This window comes from Coturnix japonica, chromosome Z (assembly GCF_001577835.2).
Source record: "Coturnix japonica isolate 7356 chromosome Z, Coturnix japonica 2.1, whole genome shotgun sequence".
NCBI lineage: Eukaryota > Metazoa > Chordata > Aves > Galliformes > Phasianidae > Coturnix > Coturnix japonica.
In genome coordinates this window covers 2,606,297-2,614,295 of record NC_029547.1, presented here as the reverse complement: position 1 = coordinate 2,614,295, position 7,999 = coordinate 2,606,297, and the positions used below count along the sequence as shown (strand labels likewise).

Here is a 7,999-nt window from a genome sequence, read left to right as displayed (position 1 = left end):
CCCAGTGTAGAACATAAACTGTTCATTGAAAACAGATACCTTAAAGAGAAACTCCCAAGCTTTGTACTTATTTATTTATTTATTTATTTATTTTTACAGTGTATACTCCTACAGAGGTCTAAATCAGGAAATGAATCAGTAAAAAACCTGGGTTCTAAAATGCTACTTATAAAGTGTGAGGATAAGAGACACTATGAAATTAGGGATCTACTTGCTCCACTGTGGATCAAAATGAAGGCCCTCCGTTTTGTTCTTCACAATTGGATTATCTTTATGCAATCATAAAAGCATAGGATCATAGAATGACTTGGGTTGGAAGGTTAAAAGTCATTAATCTCTAATCTCCCTGCCATGGGAAGTCTTGCTAGCCACTAAACCAGGCTGCTCAGGGCCTCATCCAATCTGGCCTTGAATGACTCCAGGAACAGGGCATCCACAGCTTCCCCAGGCAGTTTGTGCTATGGTCTCACCACTCTCCAAGGAAAGAATTTCTTCCTAACACTCAACTTAAATTTCCCCTCTTTAAGTTTAAAGCCATTTCTCCTTTTCCAGTCACATCAAAAAGTGCACCTCCTTCTGCTTATAAGCTCCCTTCAAGTATTAGGTTATTATGAGGTCTCCCCAGAGCCTTCTCTTCTCCAAGCTAAGCACATCTTGTTTTAATCCTTCTTCATATCAGAGGTGCTCCAGCTCTCTGAATATCTTTGTGGCCCTTCTTTGGACCTTCTCCAATAGCTCTGCATCCTTCTTGCTATGGGGTCCCCAGGTGTGGACATGTTACTCCATCCAGATCCACCCAGGGCCTCATGAGGGCAGAGAAGAGGGGGACAATCCCCTTCCTGCTCACTGACACACCTATTTTAAGCAGACCAGGATACTGTTGATCTCCCTGGCTGCAAGTGCACATTGCTGTTTGATATCCAGCTCCTCATCCATCATAACTCTCAGCTCCTTCTCTCCAGGACTGTTCTCAATATGTTCTTCTCCCAGCCCATACTTATATCTTGGATTGCTCCAGCCCAACACTTGACACTTGGCCTTGTTCATTAGGATCATGTGGGCCTGCTTCTTCAGCCTTTCCAGGTTCTTTTAGATGGTGTTCTTCTGTCACATCAACTGCACCACTCAGCCTGGTGTCATCAGAAAACTGCTGAAGATATACTCAGTCCTATTATTTATATCTTTGTTAAAGATGTTGAAGACCAGCAGTCCAAACTTTGGTCACTGTGAAATAGCTCAAGGGAAGAAGACAACTGGAATTCAGTAAGTAACAACATTATGCTGAATAAAACATTTGTGCAACTAGGACCATCCTGTATATCTCCTCACTCCTTATTTCCCCTTTTATCTTGATCTGGATCTCATGTATGTTTTGTTTAAGATTTGCTAACCTTCTGGCTAGGGAATTCCTCCTCCTTGCCCTCAGAAGATTATGTATTCCCGTAGTCCTGACCACCTTATGTGATACAAAAAGGACACATATAGTGACTAGCTGTCCTGACAAGGCATCCAGCAGCAGATTCCATGACTTACTGAAGAAATTCTGGGAAAAAAAATGTGATCTTTAAGAATAATGATGGAGAACTTCTGCAGTAGTCCCAGGAAATTCAGCTTGTTTAACTATAAAGAAAGCTGAGCAATCAGAAGAATTGAAGTGCACCACTGAGATCTATGCAGAACTTCCACTGCTACAACCTTATTTTCACTTAGCTGGCCATATTGAAGCAGGAAAATAGTTAATAATGATAAATCAGAAAAGATAAAAAGCAAAAAAAACCAACCAACCAACCAAAAAAAAAAAAAAAAAAAAGCCAACTTCCTTGTTTTCCTCTTTAGTTGTTGTTTATTTGCTTGCTTCTGCTTCTGTCTGCCCAAGAAGTTTCAAAGCTGTCCTCTCAGATCTGGTATTTGCTGCACTGTTCCTGTCAGGGGGCAGCAAAGATGACAGGGGTGACCTCTTCCAGTCCCTCTGAGCTTTATTTTTCTGCCAGCTTATGAAACAGTTTATTGGGCTGAAAGCTCAAGAATGCAATGCTGGCAGCATCTCTGACTGCTCACAGCCCTCATGGAGGTGTCCCTTCACATGTCCAGATCTCTGAGAGGGCCGAAATGAGATTATTATATTTTTTCCCTAGGCCCTCACTGTCTCCTCATGAGTCTGTCTTGAGATTCCTTCTGTGCTCACTTCATGAATGAAAGTCTGTCTCTACCCAGCCAGGAGCTCTTGGCACAGATTACAACAGGTCATACTCTTAGCTCTGGAGTTCACTGGTGCAATTGCTCATGTTTTACTCAGTTCTGCAGCCAAAGCCCAAAAAGGAAACTCTGGGAGATTGCTGAGGTGTTCCTGGCCCATCCACAGTGAACCAAGATGTGGGCGTTTCTGAATTATGGCAAAAACCCTATCAACACCTGTTTGTTTCCTGTTCTTTTAAGAATCATGACTTTATTTATGGCCGGAATGTTACTTAGAGGAGGGTTTCAGCTGTTGGCTGCTTGCTTTGTTGTTGGTGGTTTTTTGTTGGTTATTATTATTGTTGTTGTTTTTCCATGGGAAAGTTTTCCCATATTTCTGGGGAGGTTGTTTCTTGAAAGGACTGCCGCAGTAAGAAATGTCTGCAGCTGGAGTTAAGGCACCTAAAAATAATCATAATAAAAATTTAAAAAAAAAACAAAAAAACACTGTCATGCTAAAGACATGACAAAATATGCTTAGGATAGAGGTTACAAAGACTTGACTTTAGACTTCCCTCTTCAGCATGCTCCCTGGACTTTGCATGGGACTCCGTGTTGTTTTGTAGGAGCCTCACCCCCTCCCCAACAAATTCTCAGAGGACTAAATGTTCTTCCAGTAGCCAGATGTTCCTGTTTTCAAGACAGTCTGCATCAAAAAATCATGTTTGCATGTACTCTTAGAAATAAGCTCTTTATAGTTGCTTCAGACCCAGTGGGAACTGCGTTACAATCTTTTCTGTGTCTTATGCCATTGCTATATACATACTCCTAGACAAGCAGAGGACACTTCAGTTTTGTTTTTTTTTAAGAGAATATATGAACTAGCCTAAAAGTATTTTAGAGACCATACAGGCCTTAATATCAAGTTTCCTTGGCCAAGTTTTCATCTTTTTTATGTATCTGGCCCTTTTAATGATCTTTGCAGAACAAACAAACAAACAAGCAAAAACCATTATTAATCTACAATATCTTCATCTCTGTGAGGATGTAAAATCAATACTGCTAGGTTCTAGTAGTGGATCACAGCTTCTGGGACTGAGATAAAATTTGTGGCCTCTGTCCCAGTGTCTGGTTTGGGCTCTGCCCTGGATTTTCCAGGTGTGTTGAGATTAAAAGCACCATTAACACCAGGTGTGTTGAGATTAAAAGTACATCCCTGTACTCAATGAGTGATCCTTGTAGCTCAGGATTATACTGATCATGGGTCATTTGTCACATGGACTTGTTGAAGGCATGAGATACATTCCAGAGACTAAGCAGGCAATTCCACATGCATAACTAGATAACAAAGCCCATATGACAGCTTACCACTAAATTAACTCCTCCTATTCTTCTTCTTGGCGATGATGACAAAAGATGTACAACCCTGGGGAATGATCTTTCCACCTTGCCTGACCCACCTGACAATCATAGGACTCAGCATGTGTCTTACAATAGGACCTTCGCACATAAAGACCAACTCTCAAGCAAAGCTTTTAAGAAATCAGGCATGAAAAGCTGAAGTGAAGGATTTCATCTGCCAGATCAAAAATGATATACATGTCCATTCCTGGAACATGAACACTGTGCCTTGTGCTCTCAATAGCGCACACATATACATCCCTGTTGCACACCTAAAATATGAAAATCTATCATACAGAATGCCATATTATTATTTTTTTTCTCAGCCATCCCTGTACCTTTCTAATCACTTTATATAGGAAACCAACTTTACACTGCACTGAGCTCCACCCATCCAGATGATGTTGTCATTTCCATGGTAACTAAAGTACCTCAAAGGCAAAAGAACAGATGGAGACTGAAGAAAAAAATAATCTGAGGACAAAAAGTGAACATATGTAGTGCAAGAAAAAATATTAAGCTGTGGGCAGCTATTAGGTTTATTATCACCTGCAAAGGGAGACCTTGATAAACTCAGTCATGGCTCTATGGTAAGGAGTGGCACAGTCAAATCAGCCTTGTGACAATATCAGTTTTCCAGCAGCCCATTTCCCCCTCACTTTTCCTTCACACTAATCTCAGAAATAATTGTCTTTGCTCCCTTAATGACATGTTTTGGTTTAAGAACAACAGCAGCCAAAACAGGCAGAAAGAATGTAACTAGTGTCATGCTTGACTGCCCATAGCATGTCTTCAGGATCAAAGTTTCCAGAAGGGACTGAGGACTATGAAGCTGTCCCTCTGCCACACAGACAGCAGCAATCAGGGGAGAAAACTAACAGGATGGGATCTGTCAAGTGCATAAATACAACCTGTAACCCACTACACCCTGCCCACATGTGCTCTGAATGGCTCCTGCGCTTTGGATTCACACATACCATTATATAAAGTACACGCTGGCAGCAGTTTGGAGCATCTTTAAAATTGGGTTAATAGTTGTGACACAGTCTTTGCTTGACTTCCTCTGGAATTAGTCCATCTTTGTGGATTGCTGTCAATCAGAAAGGAAACTTGTAATTTACATAGGACAATTTGTTCTGTGTCAGCTTTCTAAGACTCTGAGCAAGGCGAGTGTAATTTGGGAACAGGAGCTGTGATGGAGAGAAAAAAAATTGGGGGGGGGGAATGTTGTATTTTTAGCTTGCTCTCAATAAAAGTTTTTCTTCTTGATATTACATAATTTATTTGAAATAAGGAGCTTCATGAAAGTGAAAAAAAGTTAAAAACATATCCTGTTACCTAAATTCCTTTCAGCTTCAGATGGACAGAGAAGGCACAAACCTCAGAGTGGGGAGGCCTTGACTGTGGGGTGGGACGGAAGAGCTTAGGGCATGAGAAATGTTCTTCATCCAAAGTTTACCTTGCAACTCATTATTTATATATATATAGAGAGAGAGAGAAAGATATAGTTCTTAAATTTTGGCCTGTAAAAAACTAGAATTGCAGTCCCTTCACATCCATCAGATTGTAAGAGTAAATGACTTAGCGTGAAACCACTCTCTGCTCAGATCCTGCTGTAGTCAAAGGCCTGAGGTAGCTGCATCCTGCTCTTCAACAACTTTTTACCACCGGTGACTTTTTGTTTTTACCACCCACGCCATTCATCAGCATTCCACTCCTAAAGAACAAGGGGATGGGTGCGAGTCTCTCCTATTCTCAGACCCTGCTGTGTGAGCACAGCGTCGTGCAGCTGGATGAATAAATAAATACATAAATAAATAAATAAATACATAAATAAATAAAATTAAGAAGCCTCATCAGTTAATATTTTAAGTGAAAAGAAAAGGGGGGGAAAATGGCAAAATAACGCAAAACCACACAAAATCTTGCAGACCGACCTCCAGCGTCTGCCCTGCGCTGGCAGCCAGGTGCGCGACCTACCAGCAGGGGGCAATGCCTCATGTCTATTCAGCCACAGCCACTGACTGCTTAAAAACGAAGAAAAAGGCTGGAGAAGAAAAAAAAAAAAAAAAAAAATAAAATAAAAATAAATAAAATAATAAAAACATTTAAAAAATAAAGAAGATGCTGTGGTGCAGGAGGGGAGAGGGTATGGTACAGCAAACTTAAACCCACCTGCTCTCCCCATGCACTGAGCACGCAGTAGCTTTGAGTTTTTCCAGCTTGCTGATAAGGAAATTCTGTGATAAGAAAACGTTGATAGATGACTTAGGTGTGAATTAAAAAGTTGCACAGCACAATCCCTGGAGCACAGGGAATCAATCAACACTCAGTTCTGCAGAGCAAGTGTTCCTGCTTGTTTTTCCCTCGGGTTCAGAGTGAGGGTAGCTCAAGCTGATGCTGATGCCTCAGGGAATTGCCTCAGCATCGGATCTAAGGCTGGATCAGGGAATGATAACAAACAGGGAGGGGAGGGAAGGCAGAACTGGGTATCCTGAGGCTGTGCTGTAGCTCTGGCACTCACAAACAAAATTTGCAGTCTACTGAGGGTGTTATTCCTTACCGTGGTATAGACTTAAGCATCCCATGAGCTTGATGCCACCAGCTTCTGGGTTTGGGAAGGCTCTGTCCCTCACATGAGATGCAGCTCAGATGACAGAGGGTTGACATCACCAGTGATTCTTGCTCAGTGTTGCACCCCAGCCTTGTGGGATCTCATTCTCATCACGCATGGGCTGTTGAACCCATTCATGCACAGGGTGCCAAACATCCCAGCGTATCACTTGTGTTTGCACACTGTTATTCAGATAGAGCTTTACGTTGAAATGTGATACACCCTGTTCCTCATGTTTCCACCTTCAAAAGTTTCAGGTGTCCCACAACAGTGGTAAATAATTAAAACACATGAAGCACGCATGTGTCAAGTTTTGTGAAACTCTGGGAGGAAAAGAGTAAATAAAATGACTTGCAATTCAGATAAATAAGGCCAATGGACAGTGAGAGCTGCATGCTGTTCATGCCCATCCATGTCTGAGGGGTTTTCACATCAATAAGAGTATGTGGGCATGCTCATTTTTTCCTCCAGACAACTCTGAGTCCAATCTCCACTCACCTGTGAAATGCATCCTCCAACTGCTGACATTATCACAGGCCCATGTGGCCTCTTTTTTTGTAACTGGTCCAGCAAAATCACACTGGGAAAAGAAGAATAATGAAAGACATTTTCATATTTTCTGAAGTTTACTGATGCTTCTTTTTTTGTTGTTTTTATGTTTGGTGTTTCAGAAGGGGGAAAGAATAGAGGTGGGACTGCAGTTCATGCTTTGATGAAACCAAAGCCACTTTGTGTGTGTGTCTGTGTTGTTGTTGTTGTTGTTTCCTTTGTTGGCTTGTTTCTTTCCAAAGGAAAAAAAAAAAAAAAGAATTACCCTCTCCATAGGAGATCTGTGGACAAAGGCAATCAATTATCCCTGATCCAGTTAGTGCTATTCATGACTAACAGAGCAGTCCAACCAAATACAATGGCTGATCCATGCAAGAATAACCAACATATTATATCTGGAGGAAGAAATTCATGTGTCTGCCTTGGCTTGGACAGGTTAGAACTCTAAGGCATAATATCACACATTACCTCTGGGATCTTACCATGAAGGTTAGGCTCTGTAAAATTCTGCGCCAAGTAGTTCATCCTGGATTGAAGAAATCCACCTTACTGAAGTCAGGCAAAGGAAAATCTGTCAGTTTCAATAATTCAACAGTTTATCAAGACAAATCATAATTTGTCCTCCCCCTTACTGTGGTGTTCCTTCAGCCATTGGATGACTGATACCTTCAACAAGGAATAGTAGAATTTCATCAGTTGGAAGAGGGTATTTCATGAGAGCTGTGGCTGCGTCTGTGTCGCTGTCAGCCAAAGTTCAACAGACATTTACATGCTTCTGCTGCAAATGTATTTTCAAAGACTGTTAAGCCAAAAAGGACCACATCCAGCTTGTCTCCAGTCTGTCAAAGTCAACCACGTTTCACCTTGGTTTAAGCTAATAAATTGTTTAATTTATTCTGTTAAACCTTTGTTTCCAGAAAAAGTCCCAGGCCAGATCCAGAATTGCACTGGGGCAATGAAATACCCAGCCACAAAGTAGACCCCAAAGCTTGAACTGAGGTCTCTCCATCACAGTTCCTGGACAGACTTAGGGATTAGTTGGATATAAAGAGGATAGGGGTCACTTCAAATGTTATGTAGGAAATGCTGTAGGGAGAAACAGTCCTGTTCCAAATTCTCAGAGAAATAAGGTGCCTGACTCTGATCCCTTGGTACCTTGCAATTTCCTTCACAACAAGGCATTTTTCCTCCTGAAATCAAATCTATTTCTGATAGCTGAACATAATCCTTCAACGCTTGCCCTGCAAATCATTTCCCCCA

At 41.4% G+C, this 7,999-nt stretch overlaps 1 long non-coding RNA gene across 1 annotated transcript; it reads right to left on the bottom strand.

The window, feature by feature from the left end:
- Nucleotides 1-1,791: 1,791 nt before the first annotated feature.
- Nucleotides 1,792-6,252, bottom strand: LOC107325910. Its single transcript, XR_004305722.1, has 3 exons — nt 6,140-6,252; nt 4,554-4,666; nt 1,792-2,637 (listed from the first exon to the last, which is right to left on the bottom strand). It is a non-coding gene; the product is annotated as an uncharacterized LOC107325910 (long non-coding RNA).
- Between the last annotated feature and the right edge of the window lie 1,747 nt (nt 6,253-7,999).